Source organism: Mercenaria mercenaria, chromosome 11 (assembly GCF_021730395.1).
Source record: "Mercenaria mercenaria strain notata chromosome 11, MADL_Memer_1, whole genome shotgun sequence".
NCBI classification, from domain to species: domain Eukaryota; kingdom Metazoa; phylum Mollusca; class Bivalvia; order Venerida; family Veneridae; genus Mercenaria; species Mercenaria mercenaria.
Window position 1 is genome coordinate 44,492,923 of NC_069371.1, and position 20,753 is coordinate 44,513,675.

Here is a 20,753-nt window from a genome sequence, read left to right on the forward strand (position 1 = left end):
TCAATTTTCAATACTTCCTCCCCCCCACCCCCGTGACCAAGTACAATTTTTGCAGCAAACATATATAATAATTATTTACAAAGACATGTAAAATATTTTTTTTTGCGTAACTGGGGGGACAGATGTTTAAAACGGAAAAATTATTAATGTTCATATTTCAAAAGAAATGAGAATTAGATATGTATGCAAAGTCATCTTTTATGTTCACAAAATTGTAAAATTTTGTCGAAATCTTTAACTATCTTTTTTATGTTATTTTAGAAGTCTTGCCATAGGTTAGTGTTTACTTATCTGTTTTTAAATTTATCATTACATGTCATACTGTTGTTATTGAAAACACTATAATTTCTTACTTTTGCTACTACGTCCATGGTGTTATTTAAGTAATTAGAAATAAGGTGTGGAATAATATTGTATTTTTGATAAAGGGTACATAACTCTGAACAGATGGTTTCGATCTGACCTGCAATTAATATGAAATAAGAATTTATAGATATATATTCTCTGTAATTGGTGGACAACTGGTGGTGCTAAGGTGTAACATACTGAAATGTAGCTCTTTATTCAAAAGTCTATATTTCCACCAAAACACCCATTTAAAGACCACGGACATTTTCCTATTCAGCTTGCCTAGTAACTTATTAATTATACCATAACAATTTTCCAAAGCTATATCAATACGCCCCGCGCAACACCGGCATACAATAATTTTCATGTTTGGCCTGTTTCCCTATTAGTAAGTATTACGAACATCGTATAAGACAAATGAGGGACGTTATGAGACATTAATTATCACCCATGTGTGAATATTAGATAACAGTTCCATACACATCTATCACTGTGTACTTATCCATGATTGTAAACTGTCTGTGTAAACAGTAACGATTTTCTTCAAAAATTGTTTCATCAATACACTACCTAGGTGAGATAGACGCTTGTTTAATAGATGCTTATATTAGGCACTGGTCTGATTTATTTAACTCATTCATTATAGGAGTGATCTAGCTAATGCTAAGCTTTATCCTGGTTAATATTACTATAGATTAAGTTTCAGATATGGTTAAATGAACACAAATCAAAAAGTAAAATCAAAACGAATGCGTGAAATATCCACTTCCAATTGACCGAATCCGGCATCTATTAAACATGTTTTTCAAAATCAAGTTTAAGTGTCTTGTGTAAAATCAACATAAGCCTCTATGCTATTGTTCTTTACAAACTTTCGATTGCATACAATTAGAGGAAACAAACTAACTGGTCCATTGGGATCACGGAGTACATAAAATATATCTTTATAATATAGTTATGTTTCATGCTTCTTTACTTAGTTATAATGCCGTAACTGATGTCAGAATCTCAAACATATATATTTGCACTTAACTACTTGAACTTAGTATCAAACAAAAAATCTTCTATCTCACACTAGATTTCTACAAATTTTTGTTTATAAGCATGTAACCATTCAACATTCAAAATTTAGTTTGGTGACCAATTCTTTTTACCACAACGTTGCATGAACAAAAGCAAATTTCCGTTGGATGCCATACAATCATCTAAACTTTTACAGTTAGTAGCATAATCATAAGTATTCTTTCAGTGAATAGTAACAATATTTTATATTTCAGTTACATAATACGTAACCAGAACGAACTTGCTTTACAATTTTATATCCTATGTCACTTTGATATAAACATGTACAACTAATACCTACTTCGGAGTCAGCGACTTGACTGTCCTAAACATATTTCGTCGGTCCTTTTTTATTATTTACAAACGTAATTGATTCAAAATTTAAGTACGCTTTTTACTCTTTTTTTCATAACGTGTATTCAAAAGAGCACAACTGAAATGTGCATGCCACATAAATGTCCATGTCCAAATGTATTACTTCTCAGTGACTGATTGAAATCTGCAAAAGACATTATTCAAATCGGTACCCTTTCAGGCGGTCTATACTCTACGTGGCATTTTTATGCTTCACTTTGTCTGAAATGGCGGATGGACCGTTATTAAACCTAAACACTAACTGACTTTTACCCAGCGTTATTCAGCGCTTTTCACTTTAAGAAGGAACATATGAATGAACGATCGGAGGAAAAATGTTTTAATTAGACCAGAAAATGACACAAAATGAAGAAATCCCAGATTTTAAACACTATTAGAAAAGTACAAACATTTTCTTGTTCGGCTACTTTATTGACCAAATTGAACATATACCAGTATACAGTAATAGCAAAATATCGTGTCCGATAATTATTCATATGAATTTTTATATTATCTGGTCCTTTTGGATCATGTAGTACCGCTTAAGCCGGTACGAAGGGGCTTGAGAGGTGTTACAATTTCATTACCGTTCATGAACAGACTCAATCAAACCAAGTCTGCTATTAATCTTCTTGGTTGCATTCTTTGCTTTCATCTTTTTTACAAATTTTATTAAAAATATTAATCTCAAGTGAAAGCATTATATAATTTCAACTTTGTTTTTACTGCATACTCTTATTGACAACGTGAAAACGACACGCACCTGTATTACAGTAATACGCTTCTCATGTGATTTATAAAGCCACACATGCATTGCATTTAATTGAATATGCATTGTTGAATATTTTGTTTTGCATTAAGTTATTCGGCCTGTATTGGAAATTGGTAAATTACCTATATTCCGTATGCAACACTGGCAATCTCCGGTTTGTACGAAAATCCATGTGTGTGCTGAAATATATTTAAGTCCGATGAACGACGAATGGCTTAACCAGAAAACGAAATCACCTGGAAATTGCCATGTGTAATTTATGGGTCTATTACCCTAATTAACAGGAGGGGGCCTTCGTGGGGGAGTGGTGAAGATCACTGACATTAAATCACTTGCTATTTATCGATGCGGGTTCAAGCCTCACTCGGAAATAATGCACGGAGGGGCACCTAGTGTCTTCCTCCACCATCAAAGCTGGAACGTCGCCATATGACCTATAATTGCGTCGGTGCGACGTTAATCCGAACAAATAGATAAATTAACTGTGACTGCAAGAACTGTCAAGCGGTTAGTCAGTGGGAGAAAGTTATTGAAGATCACCTGTCCTAAAACATTTAATGCTAGCTGTGTACAGGAGAACTGAAGATGTATTGAAAGTCCTCTTTAAAAAGTATCTCCAAAATAACATTTCTATAAATCTCATTCCTGTCCAATGATAATCAATGAATACATGTCCGAAGGTTTAACAATTTGCAACACATATCAACAATTTAGTTTAATTCTTTGTCTGCAGACTATATCTATATCATTCTAGCAAAGTGTGCTAAATTGGACATCTTTATTTGCTGCTGTCGGCACACGATAATGTTATATCTTCTTTTCTGTTAAAAATCTGTCTGGAGGTCAAAACAATGCGCAAAATTCTGTCTGAAGTTTTCATATTACTGACACCTTTCCTAAGAGGTACAGCTATTATATACGCCACAAAAACCTTCCGATGCCGCCAAATTACTGTCATTATATACATAATCAACAGACAGGTAATTTTCAAAATATATTTGCTATGTTGGTTACTACCAGACACCCGTTTATATCATTTCATATATTCTATTTGTGTGTTTACATTGCAGCATTTCCTCTTTCTGCTCGATACGGAGTTAGTGACGAAGTATCGTACGGGTTGCACTACAGTAGTAACGATTCGGGTTCATTTCCTGGATGCGAAAAATTTCCTGAATTATTTTTCTTGAAATCAACATATCATGACTAAGATTTAGTGCTCTATACAGACAGGTTAACACAACAACGAAAAATAAATTTACCGTGCACGACGATTTTAAATGAAAATGTAAACGTGGTTTCACAGAGACCGAAGTCTAATGTTATAAAAATGCTTTTCGAAGTAACTGCTACAGGTAAATGTCGTCTTATATACATGAATTATACCCTTTTTGCACCATATATAAAAATCTTTATTAAATTTTACCCAAGTGCGCAAATATTCATACAAGTACTAACAATTGGTCCACATTTAAGACAGACTACAGTGCGATTACGTTTTGAGATCATTAACCATGGAACATGTGAATCTAAAATACATTCAGTGTTTTAAAAGTTAGAGGTTGGCAAAAACTGGTGCCGAAAAATGAATTTAATTGCAATATTTAAAATTGTTGTTTGTTGTACATATTTACCTTCAGGAGTTCTTGTGTAAGCTTGTTGGAAAATAAACTATTAAGGGCATGGATCCAGTAAGAAAAGCCACGTTCCCATAACTTTTTGAGTGTCCGTTAGGAATTAATGAACACAAAAGACTGGTCATTTATTCTGCCGTAGTAATCAGGAGTCGGACCCTCATTTCTACAATGGTTCTATCGATTGTCGCTTTCATCAAATTGCTTTCGACCTTGTCATTAGCCGTAAAGAAACCTAAAAAGCTCGCAGTTTTCAGTATGGCCTTTAAGATTTACTGGTCGGTTAAAATATTATGTTCTAGATATTGTAAGTGTTTTTGATGAGCAGTTGTGACAATGTGTTTGTCATATTTCATTAATTAGATAAATGTTCAACAAATTTATTAACAGATCAAAATTTTACACTAGATCTGTATCGAAAAATAATAAATGATTGATAAACTGCCCATAGTGGCGAATTATTCTCTTTAAAATAGTGTAACAGACTAAACCTGTTTTTATTAAAACCTAGCGGGAGAGTGTTTTAACATGCATTTTCTACTTGTGTACTAACGATATGATTTCAGCAACTCGTTTGGAAGCTTCAAGTAGTAGCAGACTTGATTTGATATAGTCTGTTCATCCCATGTAATGAAAAGTGCACCAATCGTCACGTTTACTCTTAATGGCACCACATCAGAGGAAATCTATTAAATATTATATAAAATGGACATCATAATTAAATAGGACCAGCAAAAATAAACACTGCGTCAAAGTATGTTGCGAGTTTTAACAGTAAACCGTTGCCGTTCGTCACTTATTGACAGCCGGGATATTATACGTAACGAATGCATCCAAGCAAAATAATTACAGACTCGGCGAGCCTTTGCACACAAAAAACGTATACGAACCTCTGAAATTACAGCTTCTCTGTTATTAAATAAACATTCTATATCGTTCTAGAAACTAGTCCATATCTTGTATCAAATGATTAAATTACTATCAATGCAGAATTACTCAGTGGAGCAAACTGTTATGATGATATTTTGTATCAAGTATAACCCAGTAACCAGACAAAAGTTCACTTGCGTTATTCCCAAGATATATATTATATATATGTGAATATATATATATATATATATATTCTTGCTTATAGCTTACCAAGTTGATGTTTGGCAGAGTTGGACTTATCTACTTTCCAGATTTTAGGTATAGATTTTCATTTTCAATTGAATCAAGATTTGGCTACAAATCCAGAATTATGTCTTGCTTTCGTTATTTGATTTACGAAAACACATTCAGAAATAAAATTACCTAAAATATGGCTACATTTGTACTTGTTAAGTTTAATAAGGCCAGCAACTATCATTAAGGAGAAATAATTTCGAAAGCAAAACGACAAAGGCTGTTTTGTTTCAGAGCATGTTCTAGATATTTAATAGAAACATGCTTAGCATTTCATATGAGAATCACGGTTAATTACAAAATAACAGCAAGGTATACCCTGTCATTTGATTTATTTAAAAACATTCGATGAAATGAAATCAAGATTATTCTATTGATCAAGCTTAGCTAAGATTGACTATCTGTGAAAAACATGAACATATTCATGAATGTCATTAATCTGCAATGCGCCGTTGTGAAATATAAATATGTCAAAATGTTTCGTTGAGCAAGTATTTGAAAATTAAATAAAAGTCACCCTAAAAATGTAAAAAAGGCTACAACATTTTGAGAACGTCTGACACATTTACGTGTACAGGAATGCCTGAAAGTAACACCGGAAGTAGTTGTCTGTGAATAAAATGAAGATGAATATATATTTTTTTTATCAATATCTTACACACTTGCATGACCTCTGGCATTTTCACTCATTGGGGTAATTTAGTATCGGCTCTTGTTTCGTGTTCAATGTGTTTGGCTCGTATTCGGGTCGATTTAGTTATGCATATCTATTTGTATGAAGACGAGTTTTGTTTTATCTGTAGAGATATAGAAAATACGTTTCCTAAATTATATAGACTCATTCATGTACTTTCCACTAGTAAATAAGAACAATACAACTCTTTTAAAAGATGGCAATAAATATTTTATGCCTGCTTAATTAGTTTTATCACGAACATAATATTTTGGTTGCACTTAGTTACAACTTGTTTGTAAACACATTGTATAGGAATTCAATATGTTGCAACTAACACTTGCATGACCCCTAGTATTTTTCAAGGATATGAGTTAATTTTAGCAACAGTTCCTGTTTCGTGATGTGAATTTGGGTCGATTCATCTTGTCAGTGTTCACCATAGATAATGGAGAAAGGTTAATTGAACATTAACAACAGGACTGAGAGAGAAATATACAGCCAGAATATAAATTTATAGAACAGTTATTCATCTAGGATTTATTTAATGTATTAATTACTTCTGAAGCCACAGAACAATGTTTTCTTTTATTGATTAATATACATTAAGTCATTTTAATAACTCAAAATTATCCTGAATCAAAACATTTAATGCAAATACTTCGCTTGATTGTTTGGATAAAAAGTTTTATTTAACATATATAAGTTGTACTTTTTGTTACTGTGATAAAAAACATTTATCTTTGTTGAAGCATTATATCTATATTGCCATAGGAAATCGTCAACACATTTGTTTATTCATTAGCGGAAATTTATTATTCAATAACACAAAATGGTCCACACAATGAAATAGGACCAGCAATAATAAAACACTGCGTCAGTGTATGTTACGAGTTTTAACGGTTCGTCAATTTGAGACTGCCGTTGTAAAGATTAACCAAACCTTAAGGATATATTATACGTTACGAATATACATCCAAGCAAAATAATTACAGACTCGGCAAACCTTTGCACACAAAAACATATACAAACATATGAAATTACAGCTTCTCTGTTATTAAATAAACATTTTATGTCGTTATAGGAACTATTCAATATCTTGTACATGTATCAAATGATTAAATTACTATTGATGAAGAAATACCCAGTGAAGCAAACTGTTATGATGATATCTTATATTGAGTATAACCCAGCGCCCAGACAAAAGTTCAACTGCCTTATTCCCAAAATATATATGATTAAATTCATCGTATAATCTTTTGACAATCCTACAGATATAATAAAATGATGAGACTAGAAACTTTCAAGACAGGTAATTCTATTACCTTAGGTCGTCTAAATACACTTATTACAATATGTGCATATATAATGACAAATGTCATTTATTTACATAGATTAACAAACGTGTTTACATTAATATTAAATTTGGGAAATGAAAGATAATACGCAGTACAAAAAACAAAACAAGAAAAAATATAAATAAATAAAAAAAAAAAATAAAACGAATTTAATACACTCATATAATTTAACAAGGAGATTATACTAAGTGTAATTATCTATAAAGTCAAATGTGATTAAACAACTATCCTATGTCCTTTCACGTACCTGCAAAATATGTTAAGTTTTGCATTTTGCATGATATATACTGTATTCCCAGTACCCAAATTTACTTTCACTACATTTCCCTGGTATTTTCCATGTACATATTCTATTTTAAACACATTTTCGTTTCCCGAAAATACGTTTGACATACACATGTATTTAGTTTAGTAAATTGGTTTTCTATTTCAAAGTCTAGAAATCACTTTATCGACAATTACGACTGAACATAATTACTAACAACTTCTAACCTCAAATAAAGATGGTTGTTACAGACTGTTTAGTCGCTAATTCCATGATTATAGCTTACACAGTAGATGTTTCAAGATCTGGACTCGGGTTTAGCTTTTAAATCAAGATTCGGCTACAAAGCCAGACGTATGTCTTGCTTTTGTTATTTGGTTTACGAAAATACATTAAAAAAGAATTACCTGAAATACAGTTACAATTTGTACTTGCCATTTTTAATGAGGCCAACATCATTAAGAAAAAAATATCCAAAGCAAAACGCCAAGAGCTGTTTGTTTCTGAGCATGTTGTAGATCTTTAACAGAAACACACTTAGCACCTCATGCAAGAGCACCGAGTAATTACCAAATAACAGCATGCAATTCTACAACAAAATTGAAACCTGGAAGACTGACTGTGAAAGGTCAATAAAGTCAAATGTGCCTTGAGAATATGATATGTCAAAATGTTTCTTTGAGCAGGTGTTTGAAACTTAAATAAAAATCTCCCTAGAAATATACAAAATACTACAACATTTTAAGAACCTTTGATGCAAAAACAGAAAGCCAGTGACAAGGTATGGTAGAGGAAAATGAGTTTATTACAAATGCCTGAACGAAACACTAGAAATGATTGTCTGCAAATAAAATGTAGAGGAATTTATATTTTCTGATCAATATCTTACATACTTGCATGAATTCTCGCATTTTCACTCAGTGGGTTAATTTAGTATCGGGTCTTTCTTCATGTATGTGTGTTTGGCTCGTATTTGGGTCGATTTCGTGATGTATATCTATTTGTTTGAAGATGAGTTTTGTTTTCTCTGTAGAGCTATAGAAAATACTTTTCCTAAATCATATAGACTTATTCATGTACTTTCTATTAGTAAATAAGAACAATAGAGCTCTTTGAAAACATGTCATTTAATGTTTTATGCCTGCTTATTTAGTTTTGTAATGAACATATTACATTCGTTGGAGTTTGTAAACAAATTATATAGAAAGTCAATATGTTGCCACTAACACTTGCGTGACTCCTGGTATATTTCAAGTATTTGGGGTAATTTTAGCACTAGGTCTTGTTTCGTGATGTGTATTCCACGTATTTGGGTCGATTTGCAATTACCTGATATCTTGTCACGGTTCACCGTCAGATAATGGAGTAAGGTTAATTGAACAATAACAACAGTGCCTGAGAAATATACAGTCGGAATATATAATGAAAGACGGCAGACATGATTATTGATAGAACAGTTATATATTTAGAATTGATTTGTATTAATTGCTGCTAAAGCCACAGAATAAACGTTCCTTTTATTGATTAATATACATTAATTCATTTGAATATCTCAATCTAGTCCAGATTCTACTCATTAAATGCAAATTTTTCAGTAGATTGTTTAGTTGAAAAGTCTTATTTTATATAAGTTATATTTATAAGCACTGTAATGAAAGAAATATAATTTATCTTTGGGGAAACATTATATCCATATTACTATAGGTAATCTTAAAACGTTTTGTTTATTCTTTTCAAGTTTGTTAGTTTCCAAAGTAAAATTTAAGTAGATAATGGCATGTTTATTATTTACTATTGAATTTCTGAAACAATTTGTTTGGCTCCAATAATTTGGCTGTTAACAAGACAGAAGACTCCCGTTGTTTGTAGACAATCTATACAATACAATAGAATAATTATTATCGGTGATACTTCATTCATTCGTACATATAACATAACAGACTATATAAATATGTATTTAGAAGTCAAGAATATAAGTAAATTAGTCACCCTACTTTCACAATGAACTGACTGTAATTAATCCAAAAATCAGCTGTTGCAAGCCCAAGGACTTACCTTGTACCTTTGTAACCTTTCAAATTTACCTTACCTCTCTTTGCTTGGTCATCACGTGCCTAGATGCTAGACAATTGAATATTTGACGTAAACATTTAGAATATTCCTGTTGTCATGTGATACGTCTAATGATACAGCAGATGATTGAAGCTTTTATGTTAACAATATAATAGAAGATTGTTGTTATCTCCTGGAAATTCAGACATAACAGTAAAACCATTATTGTATTTTTATCTCTAAGTTGTACTGAACTGTCTAAGCGTAGCATTACATAACATATCTTCGTCATGGCAGTTGTTAATCGCTTTTTTCTCCCCTCTAACACATCTCTAGCATGCCTAACTCTTATCATTTCGTAGAAGACTCCTGGTTGTCTTGAAATAAAATGTAAACGTCCCTGTTAACTATTTTGTTGACTGCAATTGTTAGTCAGACCTTAAATGACTTTCAACATTTGTCGTTATCATATGTTAAACATTCACAGACTGCCTTTGAAAATTACATTTTTATAAACTTGCGGGACGACTGTTGCAATATTGTTTACAAATAACGCGGGTAAAATATATATTCTTATACAAGTATCCGTACCGGTGTATACACATTTCTGTAGTGAAACATTGATACATGACAACATTGACATATTGTTTGGACCTTTGGCATCGTGGAGTCCATCCAAAGAATTCCACTTAAGCTGGTACTTATGGAGGCGGAGTTGGGGCGTAAAGGTTATTGAACATTTGCAAATTTCATTTACTCTGACGAACAAAGTCTGCTATTATTTTTCTTAGCACGGTTGCGCTGCGTACTACCAAAGGACATCTTCATTAAGTCAGGAGATGGGACATATATGTCTTCCGGAGCGGGAATAGAAACGTTTTTTTTTTTTTGGAATTAGAGAAAATTCAGCAGTTGTTGCAGTTTTTTCTCAAAACATGTAAAAAGTCTTCAAAAATTGAGGTCGTTCTACAAGGAATACAGAGAAACTTGTTGGCACTTTCAGAGACCCCCAGTGTGGTTATCTTACTAGTTTGAGTGTGGTAATAATAGCTTACTCTTTGATCATGTCCATAAAAGACGCGTAAAATTTACGGAAATAAAAGTTATAAAGGGATCCTTTGCAAGCATAGCACGCGCAGAAAATCAGCCTCGGATCGTTTATAAAAGAAAGGTAATATAATGATCAACACATGTTACGACCCTTGCACCGACTTATAAAATTATAAAGAGCATTTCATATGCAGCCACATCGGACGGACTCCATAATTAAAGACGACAGAAATGTTTGTAATCGTCACATTAATTTGCAATATAATACGACGACTTATACCTACCATTTATTCATTATAATTTGGCAGGAATAATATTTAAGACCAAAATTCATATTTGAAAATATAATTATCACTTCATAGTGTGATTTTTTTCATAATTATTTACTTCCTGGTGAAGAGAAAATAAATTGTCGAAACGTTGAAAAAAATGGACTTTGCCTTGTAGTTCTCGCATTCTAGTATTAGGAAAAAATGAAATGAACGTGTTAAACGTTGAATAAAACACACGTAATACATGTACGTGTATACCACTGTAGAAATATGCATAACCACTTTACGCTGAAAGTTTTGTAACCAATGGTTTTTATACATTATGTATAATTGTGAACACGGGTTATAGCTTTGATAAAGTTCAGTTCATTTTAAAATGAGTATTTTCTGCATGTTACGTTCGTTTCCAAAAATAAACTATTTTAGTGAAATATTTGCAACAGATATCTTTCAATCAGCCGTACTTATCTGCCTTCATTGTACTACACAGCTTTTTAAATTTTGTAGTAAAAGTAAAGCAGCAGCTGCCAATTCTGTTTTTACATGTACGAACTTAAGTTTTGTAAAGTTAGAAAGATACTAAAATGTCGACATTATACTTTAAGTTAGTTTTCCTTAAAGCTATATGCGCATTTGCAAAATGATTTGTGTGTGTAGCACTTTTACATATGTCTTAAAACTTAGGTTTAGATTTAACAAAACTGATAATATAATTACCCGAGGATAGTTTAATTTTTCAACTTAAATTGCGTTTGAACATTTTTATGAACTTTAAACAGAAGCTTACACAATCATCATATACGTTGGCCCAATATCAAAACTAGCGACCTCAACGGCCGAGTTGTTAAAGTCATCGGCTTCAAATCACTTGCCCTTGGCCAGTGTTAGTTCAAACCTTCGCTCGGGGTATTAAATTGTTCATTTAGAGAAACTATCCAGCTGGCTAACGGAATGTCGACTGTTCTAACCAGGCGCCCGTCCGCAATGTTAAAATACCCGGAAGTAGACCTAGGTTTTTCATTCATCATTAAAAATGAGAACTGTCGCGCTATGACCTAAATTTAGCTTTCCGATATTGAAAACAACAAATATTTTTACATACACATTAAATCACTTGGAGCCTGTAGCAGTTAAGCGAAACACTTCTTGGACTTCAGCGATGGTATGGTAACTTATATGCTGCAGTTATTATGTACATTCAGTTTTACATTAATCTCGAGCTCGATCGATTTATTTTGTAGAAATGCTTCCTAACTGCTGTCTGATTGCCAGACAATGAATGAGGTAAAAGGAAAAACAACAACACTCAAGCAAACCATTTCTAGAAGATCTCATGGCCACAAGTCCGTGTACATATTAAAGTTATCCCCATATTAATCAAGAAAGTGCCAATTCAATGTTAACCATTTGCAAATTGTGTACAGCTGACGCAAATGGATATTTCACGTATGGTCTAGTTCTGGAGTTTAGTTGCACTTATTTTAAAAAAGATAACACGCCGTCTCGTCAATTTACTTGGAACGCAATAAAATAAGATAGACTGGGTCTGTATTGTTCCTAAATCATATCAAATTTCAAGACATGTATTAGATGCATGAAAAGTATGAATTTAAAATTATATTCGTACTCAAAATGATCAATACGTTTAAGAAAAAAATCACTAGGAACAGAATCTTTTATACAGATAAATTACAATTTTACATCTTTATAATATACATCACATGTAGTTCATGCATCACATAAAAAGTAAAAATAGTAAATCAAAATAAATAAGTAAGCAGGAACGCAATTCTTTATGCCATTGTACAATAAACAAAATGTACAAGGAGAAATAATAAATAAAGTGTATATAGTAATATTATATACCCTTCTCAAATGCGTTCATTTGATTGGTCGAAAGAGGTGCACGCGCGGGTCCGCATAAAGCGTTTTTGGCCCGCCAAAATGATAATGACTCTTGTGATATCACTTTTTCTTATATTTATGAAATATGAGCCAGTCAGATAAGTGCATTTGAGAAGGGCATATAATATAAAAGTTATAAACTTATGTTTCGGTCAATATTTGTTTTACGGACCTGTAAAACTGATATTGACCTAGGACGCACAGTTATAGACTTATGTTTTGGTCAATATGTGTTTTAACGGACCAGTAAATTATCTGATATTGACCTTGGACTGCGTCCTCGGTCAATATCATTTTTACAGGTCCGTAAAAAAACATATTAACGGAAACATAAGTCAATAACTGTATAATATACAGTAATCCAGGAAACGCAATTTCAGACATTTCATTTATCTGTGAAGAATTCTGCAAAATATATAAATTCAAAGAACGACTTTCGCACGCTTTTACTAACTGTTTAAAACACAAAAATGTATGTGTCATTTTAATTTCCGGGAAATAACTGTTTCCCATAACAACTTAATTACTTGTTTCTGTACTGTTTTTTTATAATGCAATTTGTTTGCTGGTATGTTCTCTTGCATTAATGCATTTTACGTGTTTGCGTTATGAACCATTCAAACGTTTATGCAGTGTCTCCTCATGATAAAATGTATTTAATGTATGACATGATCGTTACACAATGTTGTAATTTAATTACTGATTCCGTTTGGAAGGTGAAAGTGCAGGACAGAACAGAACAGAACAGAAATAGATAATAATATGATTTTAACATAATACTTTCCTTGTCATCAGCTACTTACAGCATGCGGTAATCCCGCAGTGAGAGTGAAATATGTAAAGACACCAAAGTTAAAAATTATTTAAAACATACATGAACTAGACAATCAAATTTCTGCAAACATACACATACAATAGATATTTAATAGGCAAATACTACAGTTTAATTTATTATATGTTCTAAAAATAACCTAAATTTCATTGGCTGAAATCGTTCATTATCTTTCAAAATATATAAATTTTCATGTTTAATGGTTAGTGAGTTTTCCCCATTAAAATGACTTTCTAAACATAGAATGGAAGTTATTTATAATTGTTACTTTCAAACATTAATTATGTTGCAACAAATATTTGTTATTTATTCATAAACCTGAACCCAGGTAATAAAACAGTTATTGACTCTTGAGCCATGTTTGTGAATTATTCGATGGTTTCCAGTATCATGAAAATATAACTATTGAATTACTTCATTAAAGCGCAGACATTAGTTTAACGTTTCCTGCATTTCAATTAAATGGATGCAATTAATGCTTTGCTGCTTTCAATGTCAATTAAACTAGGTAATTTTGAATGTTAATGAAGGCTTATTAGAACTTAGGATCAATATTGCAATGGTTTTGATGATCACACGGAAGTCTTGGATGTTATTTTTAAATTAGACTTGATTTCAAGGACTCAGCTGTAATAGGAAAAGCAAAGTTCAAAGAAATTGTATAATGTAAACTGCGTATCAAAACTGTTTTGAACCATAATGATTCCTTTAATGTGAAGAAATAAAATGTAATAAATAAAAATGAATAATAAGAAAACCATTTTATCTTTAAATTACTTTAATTCATTTTATTTTTTTTAGGTCCGCTTTTCTCAAAAACCAGCAAACATGTTTATAATCATTAAGTAGGCTAATAACCATAACCCTGACATGGATGTTGTCAAGATTCGGCTTCCTCTGGAACTCAGAAAATTTGAACTTTTTGGTAAAATTTATGTTTAGAACTACCTTTGTTGAGTACTATAAGAATAACGGTTTTGAAACTTTGCAATCTTGTTTATCATCATTTTTTTGAGTACGTTGCCCAAGCATCATAACTATTGCTTGCATATTGTCAGAGTATTAATCGACGTGCTAGAAGCTCTAGAAGCTTTCTTAGTTAAGTCTTTTATTTAGGTCCACTTGACTTGAATAATATAAGAGCAATAACTTTGAAACTTTGTCAACTTGTTTATCATCATTTGTTGAGTGCTTTTGCTGTGAACATAACTCTAGGTTGCATTATACTTTTACAATTGGAATTGCTTGACAAATGTTTAAAAAAATTTTAAGTCCAATTTCCATTTATATAAAGCAATAGCTCTAAAACTTTGCAAACTGGATTACCATCAGTAAGTGCGTAAAAGATCAAGAACCTAAACTCGTTTCTTGCATATAGCCTTATGTCGAGCAATAACAGACATTATATTGTTGTTATCCGCCAATAGAGACATATCAAGCATGTACTAGTTCATAATGAAATGAATTGATCACCGAATTCCATCCGGACTAAACGTACATTAATATATTTATTTCTTTAATTATCGATACGACAACATGATTGTTTCCTATATGATCAAGAACATAATGATATAACTCTGCTACTGTGTAAAGTGTACTTTTTTCAGCCTCACGGTCATTGATCTTTATAGCCTCTTCTTTCAAATCAATTACAAATGTCGATATCAATATTAAATGAAAAATACTTCAAGGGCAAATATAAAAAATGCCCTATGCAAAATAAATATATAAGGGAACGACGTTTTCGCAAGAAATATTCTTACTATTACGTTGTTTGTGTTAACAGTGGAAGTTCATTTCCCCAGAGGCTGAGTAATTTTCTAAGAGTGTATAACTTTGTTGGTATTTCTTCGATAACCAATTTGCCGCAATGTATCCGAGAATTTTCATGGATTACAAATTACAAGTATGCGTTGAGACAACAAGTGCGATATTAGCATTCTTTTGTTTGTATTCTGCGTTTCGTGGTGTATCTTAGTAAGATATATAATGACGTTCCTCAATTGCAGTTTGCGTCAACTAAGTAGGAAAAGTCATTGAAACATGGAAGGTCCAAAGGTATAATATATTGATTGTTTGCAGACAGTTTATATCTCTGCAAGACCAAACTGAGTTTTTGTGCCAAACGGCTTTTCATTCCCGTATAATTCTTAATGAAGTATTAAACATCTCTCAAGACAAACAAGAGTCTCCGTTCCAGATGCACATAGAAATGATATATATTTTCGATTCATAAATATAGGACTGTTATTGTAAATACTATGTATTCATCCTGTTTCTTCTAATTCATAATGTTTCTTCTAATAGGTCAATTCTGGAGTAGCAAACATCCGTGAATTAGTGTATACCATATTCACATTTAAAATGCTAATGTATGTTGTCGTCTCTTGAAGTATCTGGAAATCCTTCGATGGATGTGATAAAGCTATTACCTAACTTGTTTATCCTTGAAAAGCCATATGCTGCTGTCATGTACACAAATATCTGGGGAAAAAAACGGTAACATTGAGCTGATGCTCTCGTGCTTTACAAAAATGGGTAGGGGAAATAAAATGAATGAAAATTATCATTTGTATTATCTATTCTTTTTAAGTATTGATATTGACTGACATTGCACTTTCTTATTATCTAACTGACTGAAAAAATTAAACGTACACTCAATATTGTTAAACCATGGGAGAGGCATAAGAAGTTTCTGTTACAATGTAGTATTTGTACAAAACGTATTACAAAATAAGAGATGGTTTATTACTGTAGTATCAGAGTATCAGAAAATCATAGCAAATGTCAGACAGTCACTATTGATCTCCTGAAACATCCTACAAGGTTCGCCGACGTATAACTGCAATTTCTAAGATAGAAACACATTTCCTGGCGTAATATCAGTATGTCATAAAATCTTAAACTATACATTTATCTTAATTCAGTTTTGATATTTACCGCCAAAAACTAAGGTTATAACTGAATGTCTCTTTGAAATATTTTGTTTGTCGATTTTGAAATTAATTACCGCATGACGCTGATTTGTTTGTGTCCAAACATCACATCCAATGCTCAGATGTCAACAGAGATTTTGAATCAAAGGCTTTGCACCCAGGGGAACGTAGTGTTTAAATTTTGAATGGCATTCATTTATTTCACATAAAGTTAAAAAGTGATTGAATAAACACTTAACGTCAAGACTTAGTAAGTCACATAAACCTTGATACAGTGTCTAAAAGAGATTTTAAAATTCCTTCGAGCGAGGAATGCCACACTCTCCTAAATATTATTGTACCAGTGTTGTTTACACGAACCTGTTCGTTTTTTTCCTGTACAAACTAATATAAACTATTCATTTATATTTCATCTGTTAAGATCGTGTGTAAGCAGACATTCAAATCAATTCAGTTTACTGCAGTTTACATTTACAGAGATATCTTTAATTTACAAGCATTTGATAAATATATTGCAACAGTTTTAATTAATTCAAACCTTCGTGGAAACGAGATGTTTGTTTGTATTGAAATATAATAGATATGTAAGCGATTGATTTCAAGTTTTTACTTGACGCATCCTAAAGCCTGATTTCCAAAGATATTTATCTTTCAAGCAAAAAGTCAATTTAAATTCAGAAATTTGTCGGAAAGGAAATGGTTTTACATGAGAAATAGATCATCCATCACTATTTTTCTTCATAACATCTAATAATGTATTATGTATGTATCCTGTTTACGTGACTTTTCTGTCACGTGAATTGTTTAATATAACGATTTATATCAGTAATTAATAGGTTATTGTGAACCATCGTACTTTACATTTTGTGTATAAATGAAACAAATAACAATGCACACCAAAGTATTTGCATGTATCGTGTAGATATTGAATACATCATTAAACTATATTATATGTATCACTTTTAAATTTTGCCTCGTCCTGCACCTCTGATTCATGTGGGGAAGTAGGCAGTTACGTGCGGAGAACAAGTTTGCACTGATTCCAGCAACACTGGTTAGGTTAACTGCCCGCCGTTAATGACTGAAATACTGTTGTAAAACGGCGTTAAATAACACACACCCTCCCCCCGGTATTCAGTCAAGGCCGATACAGAGTTTAAGCAACCACCGAGCAAAGCGAAATAGAACTTGAAATGAAAGAGTTGTCCGTTGATTAAACGCGATACAAATACAATTAATGGATCAAGTATTCGAAGTCAGTTGCATTTACTACCCTGCAACGCATGGAGACTTTTTGTATTTTCATGTGTATGAATTACTGATATCACATAACATCTTTTCTTTAAGTTAACATTTGTTTAAATAAAAAGCACGAACTTGAAGTCGACATGTATGGATATATTTTTCAACTTTATTAATTAACTTGCTCTCAACTGAAATGTTTCTTTACATTATATCATTTTCAAAGAATCTACAATTTCGTAAATAAATTAGTATATATAGACATAAGGCCATCAACATTTCTAATGATTGTAAATTGTCTCCGAAATGAAGATACTGTGTCTGTATAAAGTGCATCAAAATAACACAAGAAGTATATATTCATATTTAGGAATATAGAACAGAAACTCTAATTTCAATAAGAAAACGTTACTACTGTGCTAATAACGACTGTAAATACCTAAAACTGGACTTAGACTAACGTGCATTCATCATTTAGAGTATGAATTTTGTGTGCTAAACCTATCAAACTGTCATGAAAGGAACATTACTAGTAACTGATTGTTTTAGCTTTAGTTTGTTTATAGAAAAGGATTTTTTTGTCTATTATATAAGTCTCAAACTGGTGAAAAACCGTCATATTTACAGCATAGTAATCTTCCTAAGCTATATAAATGCGCCCGGGGGAGCTGTGTCGTGCAATAATTAAGATAGAATAAGTTCATTTATCTAATTTAATATATCTGCCATCACAAATAACTTATACGAGGCAATAGAGGCTTTCTGGGACATAAATAAACACCAACGTGTCAATATAAGACAACATTTCCGTGGTCATCTATTACTTTTTACTTGTTCAATTATCTCTTGGTTAAAAGACGTCATCTCTGGTGGCTGCCAGAATATAGTACGAAAATAAGACATCAATGATTTTCTCACATTGTTTTATCAATATACAATATACTAAATGTACTAGATAAATGAGAAATATATAATTATGCTTATATAATGGCTTTTATTATGCACTGTTATGTTTTTCTACGTAGGACGGTCCCGTAACTGGTAATTCAAAAGGAAATGGCAACAGTGTGACCCAACAACATTGGCATTCTCGTGCTTTTTAAATCTATTTAATGACATTGATGCACCTATATACATGTTTTTAGTTTTTTTCTCCATGTTCGTTTCCTGTTATAACATTTGCAGAACCTCCTGGGATACATTGGTGTCCGAGCCCAGTTCCAATCCCTTGGAATTCAGAAAATGGTATAAAACAAATAAACATGCATTAACCCTACATTCTAGCATAAAACTGCTGTTCTTGTCACTTTTCGGCGGTGTTTTAGCAGGAGAGAAAATGTGTGTTAACAGAAAGATTCTCGCGCTCGCGTGCTGTTATAACACCTTTTTATATATGCGCGTTCTGTGGCAAAACTTAACGTCATTCTGCCCCAAAACGGATAATTCAAAACAAAATGACGTCAACGTAAAACAACAACTTAGACATTTCCGCGCATTTCGTGGAAATTTAATGACGTTGAGTGAGATCCTATTCATGTATCAGTTTTTACGCGTTTTATGGTAGAATAGCGTTAACGCATGTTCGTTTCGTGTTATAACATCTGCAGAATCCTAAGGGATTGGTTGGTGCCCGAGCCCGTTACACTTAGATACTGTGTTTTTAAAAAACAGATGACTAACGTTTTCCCTCATAATATATTTTGCTGGTTTTTGAGTTGTAGTCATTTTAGTCTAGTTGCTAGGAACATCTTTTGTATGATGTCATTATTTAATTGTGTTCAATTTTGAAAATGTTATCAGCAACATATAACTCTAGCCGTACGCTATATATTCCAAATCAAGACATTGACACAAACAAATAGCGGATAGGATGTTTGTTCTCTACAAGATACAACTCATCTGTTACTGTCTCTTACGTGAAATAAACAGAAGCTTCTGTCATTACCCTTTGCAAACGTTTTGATCAACTACAAACGGAGGGAAATAAATTTATTTACTTTACTGAAGGGAATATATTTTGTTCCTATGTAGGAGGTCCAATTGCTATATTATTGCTTCGTTGTGTTAAACGCGACCTTAGGACGTTCCTATAGATGTTATTAACTGTGACAGAAGCACTCTCTAACTGTCATTTGGTGGCCGAAAAACATCTTCTTGTTATTTGGTATCATTCAGTACATCCATTGCATAAGCATAATAGAGGTCAGTTTAATCCGTTGGTGGTGGATGCATTATCGTGGGTGTTTGCGTTGGAAGTGTGGCAGTCAGGGCATTAAGGGTATGTCTGCCATTATCTATCTTGGTCTTGTGTTATGCTTTCAAACTTCTAAATGGTATAACTTCTTGTAGTTTTTATACCTATCAGTAGGGGCTAAGTGATTGACAAGTGGTGGCAGAAGAGAAATAAAAAAGACTCTATGTTGATAGACGGATATGAATTCAAACAGAATTCCGCTTAAGACTTGCTAGAGTTTTTGAGGGATGTTCCTACTTCCTGTAAAAAAACCATAGACATCTACTTTAATTGGTCTTGCCTGTTTTTATACTACCAAAGTGTATTCTAATAAATGTTTTACCTGTCTCAAAATAGATATCAAATGTCGTATGACGGCCGTAAAATACGTCCTCGTAAAAGAGTTTGTTAAAATTAACATACATATTAATATAGTTCCGCTTAAGCCGGCGATGTAGGGAAGATTCTATAGAACTTCTTTTTTATCGGTCCGTCGGTTGAACAATTTTAAGTGTAAATTATATAGCTTAGGCAAAACTTGTAAGAAAATCAATATCGAAATATTTGCAATTCAAGTTATTGACGAACACAAACCTGTTGT